This window comes from Ranitomeya imitator, chromosome 4, assembly GCF_032444005.1.
Source record: "Ranitomeya imitator isolate aRanImi1 chromosome 4, aRanImi1.pri, whole genome shotgun sequence".
Taxonomy (NCBI): domain Eukaryota; kingdom Metazoa; phylum Chordata; class Amphibia; order Anura; family Dendrobatidae; genus Ranitomeya; species Ranitomeya imitator.
The window spans coordinates 376,225,739-376,245,108 of NC_091285.1; positions in this window are offsets into that span (position 1 = coordinate 376,225,739).

Here is a 19,370-nt window from a genome sequence, read left to right on the forward strand (position 1 = left end):
CCCAACCTTAACCACATCCCTAACCCTAACACACCCCTAACCCCAACACACTCCTAACCCTAATCCCAACCATAACTACACCCCTAATCTGAACACACCCTTAACCCTAATCTAAACCCTAACCATAACCCTAACCCTGACACACCCCTAACCAAATTTTAAAAGCAATCCAAACCCTAACTCCAACTCTAGCCCAAACCCTAACTTTAGCTCCAACCCTAACCCTAACTTTAGCCCCAACCCTACCTTTAACCCAAACCCTATCCCTAATGGGAAAATAGAAATAAATACATTTTTCATTTTCTTATTTTTCCCTAACTGAGGCGGTGATAATGGGGGTTTGATTTACTATTTATAGCGGGTTTTTATAGAGGGTTTTTATGTTTGGCAGCTGTCACACAATAAAAGACACTTTTTATTGCAAAAAATATTTTTTGTGCTACCACATTCTGAGAGCTATAATTTTTCCAGATTTTGGTCCACAGAGTTATGTGAGGTCTTGCTTTTTGCGGGGCGAGTTGATGTTTTTATTGGTACCATTTTCAGGCACATGACATATTTTGATCACCTTTTATTCCAATTTTTGTCAAGCAGAATGAACAAAAAAACACCAGTTCGTGAATTTCTTTGGGGGGGGGGGGCATTTATACCGTTCCACGTTTGGTAAAATTGATAAAGCCGTTTTATTCTTCGGGTCAGTACGAATACAGCGATACTTCATTTCTATTTTTTTATGTTTTGGCGATTTTATACTGAGGGCTATAACTTTTTTATTTTTTCGCTGATAACGCTGTATGGCAGCTCATTTTTTGCTGGACAAGATGATGTTTTCGGCGGTACAATGTTTTTATATCCGTCTTTTTGATCGTGTCATTCTACTTTTTGTTCGGCGATATGATGATAAAGCATTGTTTTTTACCTAGTTTTTTTTTCTTACGGTGTTCACTGAAGGGGTTAACTAGTGGGACAGTTTTATAGGTCGGGTTGTAACGGAAGAGGTGATATAAATATGTGTACTTTCATTGTTTGTTTTTTTACATAAAGAAATGTATTTATTGGAACAATATTTTTTATTTATTTATTTATTTAGTATTTATTTTTTATTTTTTTTACATGTAAATATTTATTTTTTTACTTTTTACTTTGTCCCAGTGTAGGTCATCATGGTAAAGTTTCAGATCGCTGAACTGACACTTTGCAATGCACTGTATCAGATCAGCGATCTGACAAGCACTGCAGGAGGCTTGCCGGCGCCTGCTCTGAGCCGAAGCTTGCAAGCCACCTCCCTGCAGGTACCAGAACAAGCTCCATGGCCATCTTGGATCCGGAGCCTGCAGGGAGGAGGAACGGAGGAGATGCTCAGAGCAATGCGATCACATCGCGTTGCTCCGAGGGTCTCAGGGAATCACGCATGTTTGATCGCAGTGTTCCGGGGTTAATGCCGGATGTCAGCTGTGATAGTCAACTGACACTCGGCCAAGATCAGCCGCGCTCCCCCCCCATGAGCGCGGCTGATTGCATTAGACGTACTATCCCGTCGGTGGTCATACGAGCCCATACCACCTCGATGGGATAGTATGTCTAATGTCAGAAAGGGGTTAAGCATGGGGGTGGATCAATAATTATTTGGGGTTGTGTGGCAGCCAACGGTACAGGGAACATTTGACAGGTGGGTGGAAGAATGGATTCACTGAAATTTCAGCAAATTATTGATGCAAACATGACACCATTGGTTAAAAAAAAGCTGAAGTTGAAAAGAGGATGGCTTCTACAAATGGATAATGACTCTAAACAAACATCAATATCCACAACAGACTACCTCAAAAGGTACAAGCTGATGTTTTACAATGGCCGTCACAGTAGCCTGATCTCAAGATCATTGAAAATCTGTGGCTAAACCTCAAAATAGTAGTGCATGCAAGACGACCCAGGAATCTCACAAAACTGGAAGAATTTTCCAAGGAAGAATGGATGAAATTCCCTCAAACAAGAACTGAACGGCTCTTTGCTGGCTATAAAAAGCATTTACAAGCTGTGATACTTTTAAAACCAGGTACTACTAGATACTAACCACGCAGGCTTCCCAAACTATTACTTTTGCCAATTTTCCTTTTTGCAATTTTAAAAATACAAAAGATGTAAATATATACTGCATATATACTGTATATAAATATAGTATATTAGGTATACTAATTTTCAATGATTATCACTTGTTGAAATGATTGATAAGATATTGCTGCACAGTATGACTCAGATGGAAGATTGTCCATGGAACATCTTTGCTGATATGGCAATGTAACAACATCTGCAATAATAAATTATTCCTATTCAATTGTACAACAAACTCCAAGAAGTGTATAAACCCTAGGGAACAATGCATTATGTAGTGATTCTGATATATGATGGAAATCTTATTTGTTAAACTCATAAATCAGACTCTTTAATGATTTATGAATATTTTCAATAGAAACAAAGTCGACACATTTATTGAAACTTTCATTATTTTGAGGAATTATTTTCCTATGGGTTTTGTCTTTTGTCAAAATTTGGTAAAATATATGGGAACAGGTTTGTGTTTGTGAGAGAAGGTCAGATAAGTAGAGGAAATAATTAGTGATTCATTTATTTTGGCTCAACAATGTTTAAACAAAATAATAATACTTTATCAGCTTTTAGGTGGATTAGGTTTGAACAGACTACAATGATGACAGATCACCTAAATGGAAGATTTCAATTTTACAGCACATTGCAACTGATGACATTTTAGAAGCTGTTTATCAAAATACAGGTAAAGTGTTAACTATTCTATGACCAAATCCCCATTATTGAAAGAAAAGTACTCAGTCTTCGGTTCTACTCAAATTAGTTGATGCAAAAATGAATACATCCCACACCAATTCAACTGGATCTAGTATTTTGTATGACCTCCATGTTTTGAAAGGACATCACCAAGTCTTCTAAGCATGGAATTAACAAGTTGATGACATATTGCAACATTTAATTTTTTACATTCTCCAAGAATGACTTCTTGTAGAGACTGAATGCTGGACAGAGACTGATGCTTAACTTGTCTCTTCAGAATTCCCCATGGGTATTCAATTGAATTCAAATCAGGAGGCATATAGGATCACTGAACTTCTTTTACCCTGCAGTTCTTCAGAAATACATTAGTGGCTTTCGATACAGTGGGAGAAATAAGTATTTGATTCCTTGCTGATTTTGTAAGTTTGCCCACTGAAAAAGACATGAACAGTCTATAATTTAAGGGTAGGTTAATTTTAACATTTAGAGATAGAATATCAAAAATAAAATCTAGAAAATCACATTGTATAAATTATATAAATCGATTTGCATTTTGCAATGAGAAATAATTATTTGATCCCCTACTAACCATTAACAGTTCTGGCTCCTACAGACCAGTTAGATGCTCCTAGTCAACTCATTACCTGCATTAAAGTCAGCTGTCTTACATAGTCACCGTTATAAAAGACTCCTGTCCAGACTCAATTTATCAGTCAGACTCTAATCTATACAACATGGGCATGACCAATGAGCTTTATAAAGATGTCAGGGACAAGATCATAGACCTGCACAAGCTGGAATGTGCTACAAAACCATTAGTAAGATGCAGGGTGAGAAGGAGACAACTGTTGGTGCAATAGTAAGAAAATGGAATAAATGCAAAATGACTGACAATCAACATCGGTCTGGGGCACCATGCAAAGTCTCACCTCGTGAGGTATCCTTGGTCATGAGGAAAGTGAGAGATCAGCCTAAAACTACATGGGGGAAACATGTTAATGATCTTTAGGCAGTTGGGACCACAATCACCAAGAAAACCATTGGTAACACATTACACCATAAAAGTTTAAAATCCAGCAATGCCCGCAATTTCCCCCTGCTCAAGAAGGCACATGTGCAGGCCCGTCTGAAGTTTGCCAATGATCACCTGGAACAACGTACCGTAAAATTCAGAGTGACAACCTCCTTCCCTCCACCAGAACAATAAAAATGGGTTGTGGCTGGGTCTTACAGCAAGACAATGACCCAAAACATACAGTGAAAGCAACAAAGGAGTGGCTCAAAAAGAACACATTAAGGTCATGGAGAGGCCTAGCCAATCTCCAGACCTTAATCCCATATCAATATAGATTCCTAGATTTTGTGCAATGCTATTCACCCCAAAATTATAGGTCTGCCTTTAAGAGGATTCGTTCTTTTGTGCACTGTTAACAATAAGTATCATGTTGCCATAATAATGTTAATCAGCCACACTTTCTGCTATTTATACTAGGGATAGAAAGCCAATAAACAATGGACAGATTCTAGACTGGTTGTGTTGTTCAACTGCAGCATAGAATAGAATAAGTGTAGTAGTCTGTCACTGCCAATGGAAATCACACATCTGTATGTCCATTATACTATACTGCTGCTGATGGGGCTGCCAGTGCTATCCTACACAGCCAGACATCTTCTTGCCTGTCCCTTTATATTTTGAAGTGCTTAGCTGCAGACTCAGCCTCTGCCAGTACTGGTCACTAGTGTTGAGCGATACCTTCCGATATCGGGAAATATAGGATCAGATTGGATCAGACCGATACCCAAAAAATATCGGATATCGCCGGAAACCAATGCAAGTCAATGGGATACAAATATCAGAATGAAAATAAACCCTTTCTTTCCATGCACATCCAGTTCTGGAGGGAGGAAGAGTGTGGGTGGTGCATGGGCGGAGACTGCATGTCTGTGTGTGCGGGCAGGGTCTGTGCAGGACCATGGGGGGTCTGTGCGGGCCTGCCAGGAGTCTGTACGGGCCTCTTGTGGGTCTGAGCGGGTTGCCAGGGGTCTGTGCAGGCCTGCCGGGGGTCTGTATAGGCCAATCCGGGGTCTATGTGGGCTGCCGGGGTTTGTGCGGGCCTGCCGGGGGTCTGTGTGGGCCTGCTGGGGATCTGTATGTGCCTCTCGGGGGTTGGGCGGGCCAGCCGGGGGTCTGAACGGGCATCTCGGGTGTCTGTGCGGGCCTCTCGGGGGTCTTTTTGTCTGTGTGCAGGCATTGTCTGATGGGACAACAAGTCCCATCGGGCTATGCCTGCTACAATGACAGGGATTGACACATTAGCCGATGATGGGACAGTAGTAGTCCCATCATTTGGCTAATGTGTTGAATGTAAAAAAAAAAAAAAACACAAACATACATACTACATACTACATACATACAACATACTATATACTACATACGACATACATACTACATACATACATACAACATACATACAACATACCACATATGTACTACATACATACATACAACATACATACAACATACTACATACATACTACATATATACATACAACATACGTACAATATGCCACATATATACAACATACATACAACATACATACAACATGCATACAACATACAACATACTACATACATACATACAACGTACTACATACATACTACATACATACATACATATTACATAAATACATACAACATAAATAAAACATACTACATGCACACAACATTCATACAACCTACCCCATACATGCAACATACATACAACATGCAACATGCATACAACATACATACTACATACATACAACATTCATACTACATATATACTACATACTTACATACTACATACATACATACAACATACTACAAACATACAACATACATACATACTACATAAATACATACTACATACATACTACATACATACTATATACAATTCATTCATACATTACATACAATACATACATATTGACATACAGTACATATAACAGAGTACATACTCACCATCACTTGTCACTTTGATCCCCGAAGCCAGTGTCATCTGTAAAAAATATTAAAATACCAAACAAACAATATACTCCCTGATCCACAGAAAACCACGAGTGTCCCATGGCGATCTTCCGTGGAAAACAGCAGCATCAGCTGATGCGACCGCTCTCTAGGGGCTCCAGGAATACAATGACAGGAGGAAGGTATTCTTCCACACTGTATTCATCCACCACTGTAAAAAAAATAATGCCTAGTCTCACTTTTGGCATTGCTGTGTGAGAAAGTTCCCACGCAGCTTTTGCCATAAAGTGAGACCAGTGAACTATAGTAACCTCTCAGTGATGCAGTGTGTCACTGAAGGTCCTATAGAGCAGTGACATCACCCGATGTCACTGTTCTATAGGCGAGATCGTCGTGGGACACTCGTTATTAATTCGACTACGGCGGACAGGTAGTTTGCGGTTTATTATTTTATGCTTTCTGCAGGCACTGAAGTATGGTAAGTATGGTTAAATTAAGAATATTAAAATACTTTTTTCTGGCTGTGTCTTTATGTTTTGAACTCTTTCACTACTGTAGGATCAATAATGGATAGGCGTCTTATTGACGTCTCTCCGTTATTAACCCGGCTTAATGTCACCTTACAATAGCAAGGTGACATTAACCCCTTATTACCCCATATCCCACCGCTACACAGGGTGGGACGAGAGGGGCTAAGTGCCGGAATTGGTACATCTTACAGATGCGCCATTACTGGGGCAGCTGCGGACTGGTATTTGTAGCCGGGGGGGCCAATATCCATGGCCCCTCTCTAGGTTATGAATATCAGCCCGCAGCTGTCTGCATAGCCTTTCTGGCTATAAAATATAGGGGGACCCCACATCATTTTTTGGGGGGTCCCCCTATTTTAATAGCGAGTAAAGGCTACACAGACAGCTGCGGGCTGATATTCATTGCCTGGGAGGGCCCATGGGTATTACCCCCTTCCCAGGCTACAAATATTGGCCCCCAGCTGTCAGCTTTCCCCCTCTGGCGCAGAAAATTGCGCTGGAGCCCACATCGTTTTTTCCCATTTTTTTCTTTATGTTCATTTATCAACATCCACCTATCTATGGATGTAGATATATCTATAGATACATAGTGTTAGGGCTAGCGGAACGCACCGAGTAGAAATAGATATTTATTATAAATGGTGCGTTCGCAGCCCGGGGTCCACCGTGCAGGGAGAACCTGCTGCTAGTGAATGGTGGCACTGTTTGGCGGTATATACTAGCTCTGTTACCTCACAGAGCAGCCGCGAGAGGAAAGCACTGCGCCCTGTTAGCCTCACAGGAGCACAAGCTTACTGCCAAGCTGATAGCAGTCTGTGGTTATACAACATGCAATCTCCTCACCGGAGAAGCCGGTATTCTAGGGGCTTATTTCAGCCAGGTCCCTGAACACACTCATACAATCTCCTCACCGGAGGTGCCGGTATTCTAGGGGCTTATTTCAGCCGGGTCCCTGAACACACTTATGCATAACCACACTGGCGCAAAGCACATATGACTTGATACTAGCGCATGGCCGTGCGGCCATGCGAGCCTTAAATAGTTGCAGCATGTTTAGGACCTTACAAAGAAGGACCAATGGAGTGCTGCAGCACCTGAGCATGTGACCCTGGATCTCCACTGAGAGATCTCGCCCTGGGCATGCTCAGAGTGCAAAGCAGGATTTAGTCCTAGCAGCTACAAGGACCTTAGCTGCAGTATCTGATCATGTGACCCTCGATCTCCACTGAGAGATCTTACTCAGGGCATGCTCAGAATGTGAAAAGCAGGACTTAGCCCCAGAAGCGTCCGCTCGCTGCTGCCCAGCACTGACTTCAATGGGAGAAGCAGGAAACGCAGCAGTAACTCTTAGCACAGAGTCAGACTGAGCGAGACGCTGGGATCGACGTCTCCGCTGAGCAGGCTCCACTGCGGCAGGAGAAGAATGGGAGACCGCAGCGGAGATGGCCCGAGATTCCCCCTGTGCAGAGGCAGGAACTCGACCCCTAACATTACCCCCCCTCCTAGGGACCCCCCTCCTTGGGCCTCGCTACGTTCGAAGGCAGCAATGAGCTGCGGAGCCCGAATGTGCTCAGCAGGCTCCCAGGACCTATCCTCAGGGCCGTAACCCTTCAAGTCCACCAAATAAAATTTTTTGCCACGTACCACCTTGCACCCCAAAATAGCGTTTACCTCGTAATCGTCCGTAGACGAACCCGATGTCCCAGCAGATGACTCGGAAAACCGGGACATATACACGGGTTTCAAGAGGGACACATGAAAGGTGTCGGTGATACCCAGGCGTGGCGGAAGGGCCAAACGATAGACCACAGGATTAACCTGTTCGAGGACCTTGAATGGACCCAAGTAGCGAGGAGCAAACTTAGTGGACTCAACTCGCAGCCTAATGTTACGGGCGGAGAGCCACACCAAGTCGCCAGGAGCAAAGTTCGGAGCGGGGCGCCGATGTGCATCGGCGGAGGACCTCATTCTCTCCTTGGAGGCCCGAATGGCATCCTGAGTGCGGTCCCAAATATCCCGTGCCTCCACAGCCCAGTCTGCCACCCTGAAGTCGGCGGAAGACACGGGCATAGGCACAGGTACCCGCGGATGAGGAGGAATGGCGTTTGTCCAGTGGAGTCAGATACGGCATTGTTCAGTGCAAACTCTGCCCATGATAGCAAGGATGCCCAGTCATCCTGCCTGGCTGAAACAAAATGTTGCAGGTATGTGACCAAGGTCTGGTTGGCCCTCTCTACCAACCCATTCATCTCGGGATGATATGCGGAAGAGAGATTCAACTCAATGCTGAGAAGACGACAAAGCTCTCTCCAGAACCGAGACGCAAACTGGGGACCCCGGTCACTGACAATTTTGTCTGGCATACCATGTAGGCTAATAATGTAATAAACCGGAAACCACATAAAACTATGGGAACACATATTAATTGATGTCTATCGAGAATAACCCATAGTATATAGTTGGACATATACGGACACACTGACGTCCATAAATCGAGCACCACCAGAAAAAATCAGTGTATAAACGTCCACAAACTATTATAGAGGTCACAATACAAAAAGTTTATTGAATATATAAAACAGACCACAAACGAAAAAGGGTAAAAGATCTTCGCACATGCAAAGCAGGCGGAGAAAGGGCCCTATGTGAAGACACCTGGGAGACAACATAAAATCATACATGCATATGTCAGCAGGACATCCTGCAGCAAAAACGTGTCCCACATCACATACCTGTAAAGTACAGCAGGGTCACATAAAGGCACTCCCGCCCTCCCCGACGCGCGTTTCGGAAGTATAAACCACTTCCTTCCTCAGGGGATATACATAATAAAGATGGGTCACCATTAAATAAAGGCCAAGGCCGGAAGTGCACGCCGGCCGGTAAGGGAGACCCGCCCACCCCGCAGGCGTCACACCAGACCGCCGACACCAGGAAACCAGGGACCCCACATGACCATGACGTCTGGCGGGAGGCGGAGCCACCGGGCGGGACGAAAAACGCCCACCCCGAAGCATCGCATCAACCGCCGACGCCAGGGCACCAGGAGCCCCAAGCGACCATGGCGTCAGAGGGAGGCGGAACCAACAAGCAGGACAAGGCGGGACCCGGCCAACCGGAAGCACAACCGCGGCCATATTCTAAAAGGGCATAAGCCCACTACATCTAACGCTGAAACAGGGCTACACTCACCACAAGTTCACAAAGGAGCAGCCACTGTCAGGGGAAGCACCCCGCACATGCCGGCACCACACACCCGCAGATGCAAAAACGCATGGGGCCCCATGCGACCAATACATCTGACAGGCAGCGGAGCCCACACATACAGGGAACAGCACCCCACAAGTAGCTCATACACAAAATGACATATCTGCAATACAGTATACCCAGATAAGATACATAAAAATAGAAGCTAATAACAAGTATGTACTAAGATAGAATACATATAATGCACACAGATGTTCAATAATATGTACAGATGCATAAAACTCCAATATGACAATTAACAAAAAATGACCACATGGCTGCGACATACCAAAACCATATGTCATATGCTGTATACAACAATATATCATTTAATCAAACATAATATAATATATACGCTACTAGTGTAGCTAATAATATAATACAAAAGCAGACTCCATATGGATGACAGCATATGATGTCCATAGTCCAAATGGCAAAACAGCCAAGTGTCATATAGGTAGCAACATGTAGCATCCGCAGCCCAACTCAGATGTCGAGTCCTCCTCATGATCAAATACATCACGTAGAAGAATACAAGAGCAACTCTTCCCAGCAGGGTATATCGCACATATGATGGATATAAATGGTGACACTAAAAAACAAAAAGAGACATAATTAAAACCACATAAAACCAAAAACATGCGGAAAAATCCGCACCCCCTAATACACATCACCCCGGGGACTCCAGAAATGGGGCAAACGAGAGGCACTCATTCAGGCCAAAAGGGTGGACGCGGGTCTCCCTTACCGGCCGGCGTGCACTTCCGGCCTTGGCCTTTATTTAATGGTGACCCATCTTTATTATGTATCCCCCTGAGGAAGGAAGTGGTTTATACTTCCGAAACGCGCGTCGGGGAGGGCGGGAGTGCCTTTATGTGACCCTGCTGTACTTTACAGGTATGTGATGTGGGACACGTTTTTGCTGCAGGATGTCCTGCTGACATATACATGTATGATTTTATGTTGTCTCCCAGGTGTCTTCACATAGGGCCCTTTCTCGGCCTGCTTTGCATGTGGGAAGATCTTTTACCCTTTTTCGTTGCCCTGTCTTGTGGTCTGTTTTATATATTCAATAAACTTTTTGTATTGTGACCTATATAATAGTTTGTGGACGTTTATACACTGATTTTTTCTGGTGGTGCTCGATACCATGTAGGCGGAAGATGTGTTTTATGAACAACGCTGCCAAGGCCCGTGCAGAAGGTAACCGTGGTAGCGGCACCAAATGCACCATTTTTGAGAAATGATCGGTGATGACCCAAATGATGGTACAGCCGCGAGACTTGGGTAAACCCACTACAAAGTCCATCCCGACCATCTCCCAAGGCCTATCTGCCACCGGCAAGGGATAGAGCAACCCAGCTGGCCTTTGACAAGGAGATTTATTTTTGGCGCAGGAGACACACGCTTGAATATAATCTCTGACATCCCGGACCATATGTGGCCACCAGTACGTCCTCGCCAGTAGCTCAGATGTCCTCTTTGTCCCAAAGTGTCCACCCACCCTGGACGAATGAGCCCAAGAGAGAACCTCTGGTCGCAAATTAATGGGCACAAAAGTCTTGCCGAGAGGCACAGGCTCAAGCGAAACCGGCGCTACCGTTCTCAGGCTCTCTGAAGGGACAATAAGCCGAGGCTCCCCCTCCTCCTCCTCAGATGACACAACAGAGCGAGAGAGAGCGTCTGCATGAATGTTCTTCTCCCCAGCGAGATAATGAAGGGTGAAGTGGAACCGGGAGAAGAACAAGGACCATCTGGCCTGGCGAGAATTTAGCCGCTGGGCTGTCTGCAGGTATAACAAATTTTTGTGGTCCGTGAAGACCTGAAAGGGAAAACGAGCCCCCTCCAAGAGATGTCTCCACTCCGAGAAAGCCAGCTTCATCGCTAGCAACTCCCTGTCCCCAATGGAATAATTCCTCTCCGCAGGTGTGAAGGTCTTGGAGAAGAAGAAGCACGGATGCTTCCGACCTTGAGCATCCTTTTAGAAGAGAACTGCTCCTGCACCCAGGGAAGAGGCATCCACCTCCATTATGAACGGCTTATCAACATCGGGACGATGCAAGATGGGAGCGCTAGCAAAATGGTACTTAATAGAAGAAAAGGCCCTGGAGACCTCTTCAGACCACAATTTGGGATTCGCTCCCTTCTTGGTGAGGGCTACCAAGGGAGCTACCAAAGTTGAGAAGTGGGGAATGAACTGGCGGTAATAATTAATGAACCCCATAAAGCGCTGCACCGCTTTAAGAGAATGGGGTTCTTGCCAGTCCATCACAGCCTGTAGTTTGGCAGGATCCATAGCCAATCCCTGGGCGGAGATGATATAGCCCAGGAAAGGTAAAGACTCCTGCTCAAACATACACTTCTCCAGCTTTGCGTAGAGAGAATTTGCCCGTAAGAGGTCGAAGACTCTGCCAACATCTCTCCGGTGGGAGTCAATATCTGGAGAAAAGATGAGAATATCATCCAGATAGACTACGACCAAGGTGGAAAGCATATCCCGGAAGATGTTGTTGACAAAGTCTTGGAAAACGGCTGGGGCATTACAGAGCCCGAAGGGCATCACCAGATACTCATAGTGCCCATCTCTGGTGTTGAACGCTGTCTTCCATTCGTCCCCCTCACGGATGCGAATCAGGTTATAAGCACCCCGCAGATCCAATTTGGTAAATACCTTAGCTCCCCTTAGCCTATCAAAAAGCTCAGAAATCAGGGGCAGCGGATACTTATTTTTAATGGTGATGGCGTTAAGACCCCTGTAATCTATGCAAGGACGTAATTCTCCATTCTTCTTCTGCACGAAGAAGAACCCTGCCCCTGCTGGTGACACTGACTTCCTAATGAACCCTCTTGCCAAATTCTCCTGGATGTATTGGGACATGGCCTCCATTTCCGGAAGAGAGAGGGGATAGACACGTCCCCGAGGAGGTTCTGCTCCAGGCAAGAGATCTATAGGACAGTCATAAGGGCGGTGAGGTGGAAGGGTCTCCGCAGCCTTTTTGGAGAAGACGTCTGCATAGGACCAATAGTATTTGGGGAGAGAAGAGAGATCTGCGGGTATCTCAGTGGTGGAAACCTGAACGCACTCTTTCACACATCTGCCCTTACAGGATTCACTCCAACCCAATATCCTCCCAGAGGACCATTCAATGTGTGGGGAGTGGTAACGGAGCCAGGGTATTCCCAGCAGAATCTCATCCATTCCCTCGGGAAGGAAAAGAAGGGAAACTATCTCCTGGTGGGATGGGGACATAGCTAACGTGAAAGGGACAGTCTGGTGTGTGATCTGAGATGGAAGTGTTGACCCGTTCACTACTCTGACAGTCACCGGTTTGGCGAGCATCACCAGAGGTATTGCATGGCGCAGAGCAAAAGCCGAGGACATGAAATTCCCCTCAGCTCCGGAGTCCACACAAAGCTCGACTGTCAGAGAGTGAGAGCCTAATATGATTGTCCCCTTGAAGGACAGCTTGGAGGGAAAAGCCGCTGTGTCTAGAGAACCTCCTCCAAGGGTCACTAGACACGGTCGTTTACCCAACCGCCGTGGACATTTATTGGCATAATGTCCCTCTTGTTGGCAATTTCTGCAAACCACGGGTACTCGAGCGGTCCGAGTCTTAGGTCCCGCTCGAGAGACCTCCATGGCCTCATGGGAGTCGGACGCCTGAACGGAAGATTCTAGAGGTCTGGCAAAGGTGGGAGCCAGCCGAAACCTCTGCCTACACTGGGCCCGCTCCAACCTCCGCTCGTTAAAACGGAGGTCGATGCGGGTAGATAGAGAAATAAGCTCCTCCAGTGTGGCGGGAATCTCCCTGGTGGCCAAGGCATCCTTCACATGGTCTGCCAGTCCTCTCCAGAACACCGTAATAAGGACTTTATCCGGCCACTCCAGCTCCGAGACCAGAGTCCGGAATTGAACGGCGAACTGACTGACCATGGACGAACCCTGGGTTGTAGCCAACAATTGGAGCGCAGTATCGTGGGTGACACGAGGTCCCAAAAAGACCTGTTTCAGAGCGTCCAAGAAGAGAGGAGCACTCTGTACCACACGATCATTGCGCTCCCATAGCGACGTTGCCCACTCCAACGCCCAGCCCGATAAAAGGGATAAAATAAATCTCACTTTCGCCCATTCCGTAGGAAAACGTGCAGCCAGAAGCTCAAGATGTATGGAGCACTGACTCACGAATCCCTGACATTGTTTACTGTCACCAGCAAACTTGTCTGGAAGAGGGAGACGGGATAAAGTCGGAGCAGGGGTGGCAGAGGACAAACTGGCTGCAGCCACACTTGCAGCCTGAACAGCGACTGCGGTAACATCCACAGCTGAGGTTGTGCGCTCGAGAGCCGCCAACCTACCCTCCAGCTGCTGGATGTACTGCTGTAAACGCTGACCGTCCGCCATTTACTAGCCAGACCCTGGCGCTAGTATACTGTTAGGGCTAGCGGAACGCACCGAATAGAAATAGATATTTATTATAAATGGTGCGTTCGCAGCCCGGGGTCCACCGTGCAGGAAGAACCTGCTGCTAGTGAATGGTGGCACTGTTTGGCGGTATAGACTAGCTCTGTTACCTCACAGAGCAGCCGCGAGAGGAAAGCACTGCGCCCTGTTAGCCTCACAGGAGCACAAGCTTACTGCCAAGCTGATAGCAGTCTGTGGTTATACAACATGCAATCTCCTCACCGGAGAAGCCGGTATTCTAGGGGCTTATTTCAGCCAGGTCCCTGAACACACTCATACAATCTCCTCACCGGAGGTGCCGGTATTCTAGGGGCTTATTTCAGCTGGGTCCCTGAACACACTTATGCATAACCACACTGGCGCAAAGCACATATGACTTGATACTAGCGCATGGCCGTGCGGCCATGCGAGCCTTAAATAGTTGCAGCATGTTTATTACCTTACAAAGAAGGACCAATGGAGTGCTGCAGCACCTGAGCATGTGACCCTGGATCTCCACTGAGAGATCTCGCCCTGGGCATGCTCAGAGTGCAAAGCAGGATTTAGTCCTAGCAGCTACAAGGACCTTAGCTGCAGTATCTGATCATGTGACCCTCGATCTCCACTGAGAGATCTTACTCAGGGCATGCTCAGAATGTGAAAAGCAGGACTTAGCCCCAGAAGCGTCCGCTCGCTGCTGCCCAGCACTGACTTCAATGGGAGAAGCAGGAAACGCAGCAGTAACTCTTAGCACAGAGTCAGACTGAGCGAGACGCTGGGATCGACGTCTCCGCTGAGCAGGCTCCACTGCGGCAGGAGAAGAATGGGAGACCGCAGCGGAGATGGCCCGAGATTCCCCCTGTGCAGAGGCAGGAACTCGACCCCTAACACATAGATGTTTCTATCCATACATCTGTCTGGCTAATTTCACACATCAGGATTTTGCCATCAGGCACAATCCGGCGAGTTTTGAAAAAAATGATCCGTTTTTTTTCTGCTTGATCTGTTTTTTCTCAAAGAGTTGTATTAGCGCCGGATTGCGCCTGATGGCCACAAGTTTCATCTGGTTTTTGTCGGATCCGTCAAAAAAGCTGTTTCCGCCGGACGGAAAACACATACAGAGGAACAGTTTTTCTGTCCCGCGAAAAAGCGCAATAGATAGGCCGATGTTGATAGATAAACATAAAGAAAAAAAACGGGAAAAAACTATGTGGGCTCCTGCACAATTTTCTGCACCAGAGGAGAAAAGCCGACGGCGGGGGGCCAATATTTGTAGCCTGGGAAGGGGATAATACCCATGGCCCCTCCCAGGCTATGATTATCAGCCCGCAGCTGTCTGCATAGCCTTTACTGGCTATTAAAATAGGGGACCCATCAAAAAATTGATGTGGGGTCCCCCTATATTTTATAGCCAGAAAGGTTATGCAGACAGCTACGGGCTGATATTCATAGCCTAGAGAGGGGCCATGGTTATTGCCCCCCGGCTACAAATACCAGCCCGCAGCCACCCCACAAATGGTGCATCTGTAAGATGCACCAATTCCAGCACTTAGCCCCTCTCATCACTTCCATGTAGCTGTGGGATATGGGGTAATAAGGGGTTAATGTCAGCTTGCTATTATTATTTGGCAAAGTCGGGTTTCATGAAACCCGATCCGACCCCTGTGCGGGGTCGGCCATGCGGTACGCGACTTTCGCGCCAAAGTCGCGTTTCAATGACGCGAAAAGCGCCATTTCTCAGCCAATGAAGGTAAACGCAGAGTGTGGGCAGCGTGATGACATAGGTCCTGGTCCCCACCATCTTAGAGAAGGGCATTGCAGTGATTGGCTTGCTGTCTGCGGCGTCACAGGGGCTCTAAAGGGGAGTTCCCGCCGACCGCCATGTTACTGCTGCTGATCTGAGCTTAGGGAGAGGTTGCTGCCGCTTCGTCAGAAGCAGGGATAGCGTTAGGCAGGGTCCATTAACCACCAAACCGCTTGTGCTGTAGCGATTTCCACTGCCCAACACCACCTTCGGTGTGCAGGGACAGTGGAAGCTACATTTTTTTTTTTTCCCCCTCAGCGCTGTAGCTCATTGGGCTGCCCTAGAAGGCTCCCTGATAGCTGCATTGCTGTGTGTACGCCGCTGTGCAAACCAACTGCTTTTTTCAAAGCACAAATCCTCTTGTTCCTTCCTTTCTGCACAGCTATCTTTTTGGTTTGTACACACTTTTTATTTAATTTGTGCATCAGTCCACTCCTTATTGCTGCCTGCCATACCTGGCTGAGATTACTGCAGGGAGATAGTAATTGAAGGACACTCCCTGTTTTTTTTTTTTTTTTGTGGGAGATTAAGATTGACATTTCTGCTAGAGTGCCATCCCTGTCTGTGTCATCTCTCACTCAGTGGGCCATAGAAAGCCTATTTATTTTTTTGCTTGATTTGGGTTATAAAATCTACCTGAAAAAATCACTACATCAATCAGTGGGAGAAAAATATTGGCCTCAGGGCTTGTGTGCCACTCTTGACTCCTGTGTGCATCATCACTCACTCAGTGGGCCATAGAAAGCCTATTTATTTTTTTGCTTGATTTTGGTTCTAAAATCTACCTGAAAAAATCACTACATCAATCAGTGGGAGAAAAATATTGGCCTCAGGGCTTGTGTGCCACTCCTGACTCCTGTGTGCATCATCACTCACTCAGTGGGCCATAGAAAGGCCATTTTTTTTTTTTTGCTTTATTTGGGTTCTAAATTCTACCTGAAAAAATCAATAAATCAATCAGTGGGAGATTAATATTGGCCTTTGGGCTTGTGTGCCAGTCCTAAGCGTGCCATCTCTCTCTCTCAGATAGTGGGCCATAGAAAGCCTATTTATTTATTTATTTTTTTATTGGGTTTATAAATTTTCCCTGGAAAAAAAAAAAAAAGTGGGAGATTAATATTGGCCTCTGGGCTTGTGTGCCAGTCCTGAGCGTGCCATCTCTCTCACAAATAGTGGGCCATAGAAAGCCTATTTATTTATTTTTTTTTTGGTTTTATAAATTCTCCCTTAAAAAAAAAAGGGAGATTAATATTGGCCTTTGGGCTTGTGTGCCAGTCCTAAGCGTGCCATCTCTCTCTGTCTCTCAGATAGTGGGCCATAGAAAGCCTATTTATTATTTTTTTTATTGGGTTTATAAATTTTCCCTGGAACAAAAAAAAAAAAGTGGGAGATAAATATTGGCCTCTGGGCTTGTGTGCCACTCCTGACTCCTGTGTGCGTCATCTCTCACTCAGTGGGCCATAGAAAGCCTTTTTTTGTTTTATTTGTTTTCTAAATTCTCCCTGAAAAAATCATTTTATTTTATTTGGTTTCTAAATTCTTCCTGAAAAAATCATTTTATTCTATTTTTTTTTTCCTAAAGTCTCCCTGAAAAAAAAAAAAAAAAAAAATCAGTGGGAGATTAATATTGCCCTTTCTGCTTGTGTGCCAGTCTTGACTCCTGGGTGTGCCATCTCTCTCTCTCTCTCCAATTGTGAGCCATAGAAAGCCTATTATTTTTTTAGCTTGATTTGGGTTCCAAAATCTACCTGAAAAAATCACTACATCAATCAGTGGGAGATAAATATTGGCCTCTGGGCTTGTGTGCCACTCCTGACTCCTGTGTGCGTCATCTCTCACTCAGTGGGCCATAGAAAGCCTTTTTTTGTTTTATTTGTTTTCTAAATTCTCCCTGAAAAAATCATTTTATTTTCTTTGGTTTCTAAATTCTTCCTGAAAAAATCATTTTATTCTATTTTTTTTTTTCCTAAAGTCTCCCTGAAAAAAAAAAAAAAAATCAAATCAGTGGGAGATTAATATTTACATTTGTGCTTCAGTGACAGTCCTGCGTGTGTGGCATCTCTCTCATTTGTTGCCACCAACAACAGTGTGTAACATTGTGCCTGATTTTCGTTGTGGTCTCACTCACCTGTAAAGGGGTAGCTAAATCATACTGAAGTTATAGCTCACAGTGTAATTTGTGTGACAGCAACAAATACCGTTAGTTTGTTTACGTTTTTAAAACAATGAGGAAGTATGGTGGAAGAGGTCGTGGCCGGGGGCGTTCATTGTCAGCTGGTAATGAGGGTAGTGGTAGTGGTGGAGCATCAGGTGGTCGTGGGAAAAAAAATATTGCACCTAAGTCTGGAGCTGTGGAGCCAGGTTCGTCGTCTGGCTACACAAGGCCTCGAACGCTTCCTTTTCTGGGAGTAGGAAAACCGCTTTTAAAGCCGGAGCAGCAAGAGCAAGTTTTGGCTTATCTTGCTGACTCAGCCTCTAGCTCTTTTGCCTCCTCTCGTGAAACTGGTAAATGTCAAAGCAGCGCGTCGTTAGTGGATGTTCACGGTCAGGGACAAGTCGCTTCCTTGTCCTCTTCAGCAAAAACAACAACAGAGAAGAATGCAGCAGGCGACACAACGGGTTACTCCATGGAGCTCTTTACACATACCGTCCCTGGCTTAGAAAGTGAAGCAGTTAACAGTCCATGCCCATTACAAGTTGAATCTGACATGGAGTGCACTGATGCACAGCCACAGCCAGACTACTATGCTGGTCCTTTGACTCAGACCACAACATTGCCCTCGCAGGGTGCTGATCAAGAATCAGACCCTGATGAGACTATGTTGCCCCATCACGAACGCTATACCACCGACCGACACGGTGACACAGACGAAGTTGCACACGAGCTTCAAGAAGAGGTAATAGATGACCCAGTTCTTGACCCCGATTGGCAGCCATTGGGGGAACAGGGTGCAGGCGGCAGCAGTTCTGAAGCGGAGGAGGAGGGGCCGCAGCAGGCATCAACATCGCAACAGGTTCCATCTGCCGGGCCCGTATCTTGCCCAAATTGCGTGGCAAAGCTAAAACCTGTTGGAGGACAGCGTGGCCATCCGGTTAAAGCTCAGTCTGCAATGCCTGAAAAGGTATCCGATGCTAGAGAGAGTGCAGTCTGGCATTTTTTTAAACAACATCCAATTGATCAGCGCAAAGTCATCTGTCAAAAATGTTCAACTACCTTAAGCAGAGGACAGAATCTGAAAAGTCTCAATACAAGTTGCATGCATAGACATTTAACCACCATGCATTTGCAAGCCTGGACTAACTACCAAACGTCCCTTAAGGTTGTAGCACCCTCGGCCAATGAAGCTAGTCAGCAACGCAACATCCCGTCCGGCAGTGTAGGGCCACCATTTTCCGCACCACCTGCAGTATCTGTGCAGGTTTCTTTGCCAGGCCAAAGCCGTCAGGGTCAGGGAATCACCAGTTTCGTAGTAGGAAACACTGCATCTAGGGCACCGGTGGCAACAATACCATCTCCCACCGTCTCTCAGTCTGCCATGT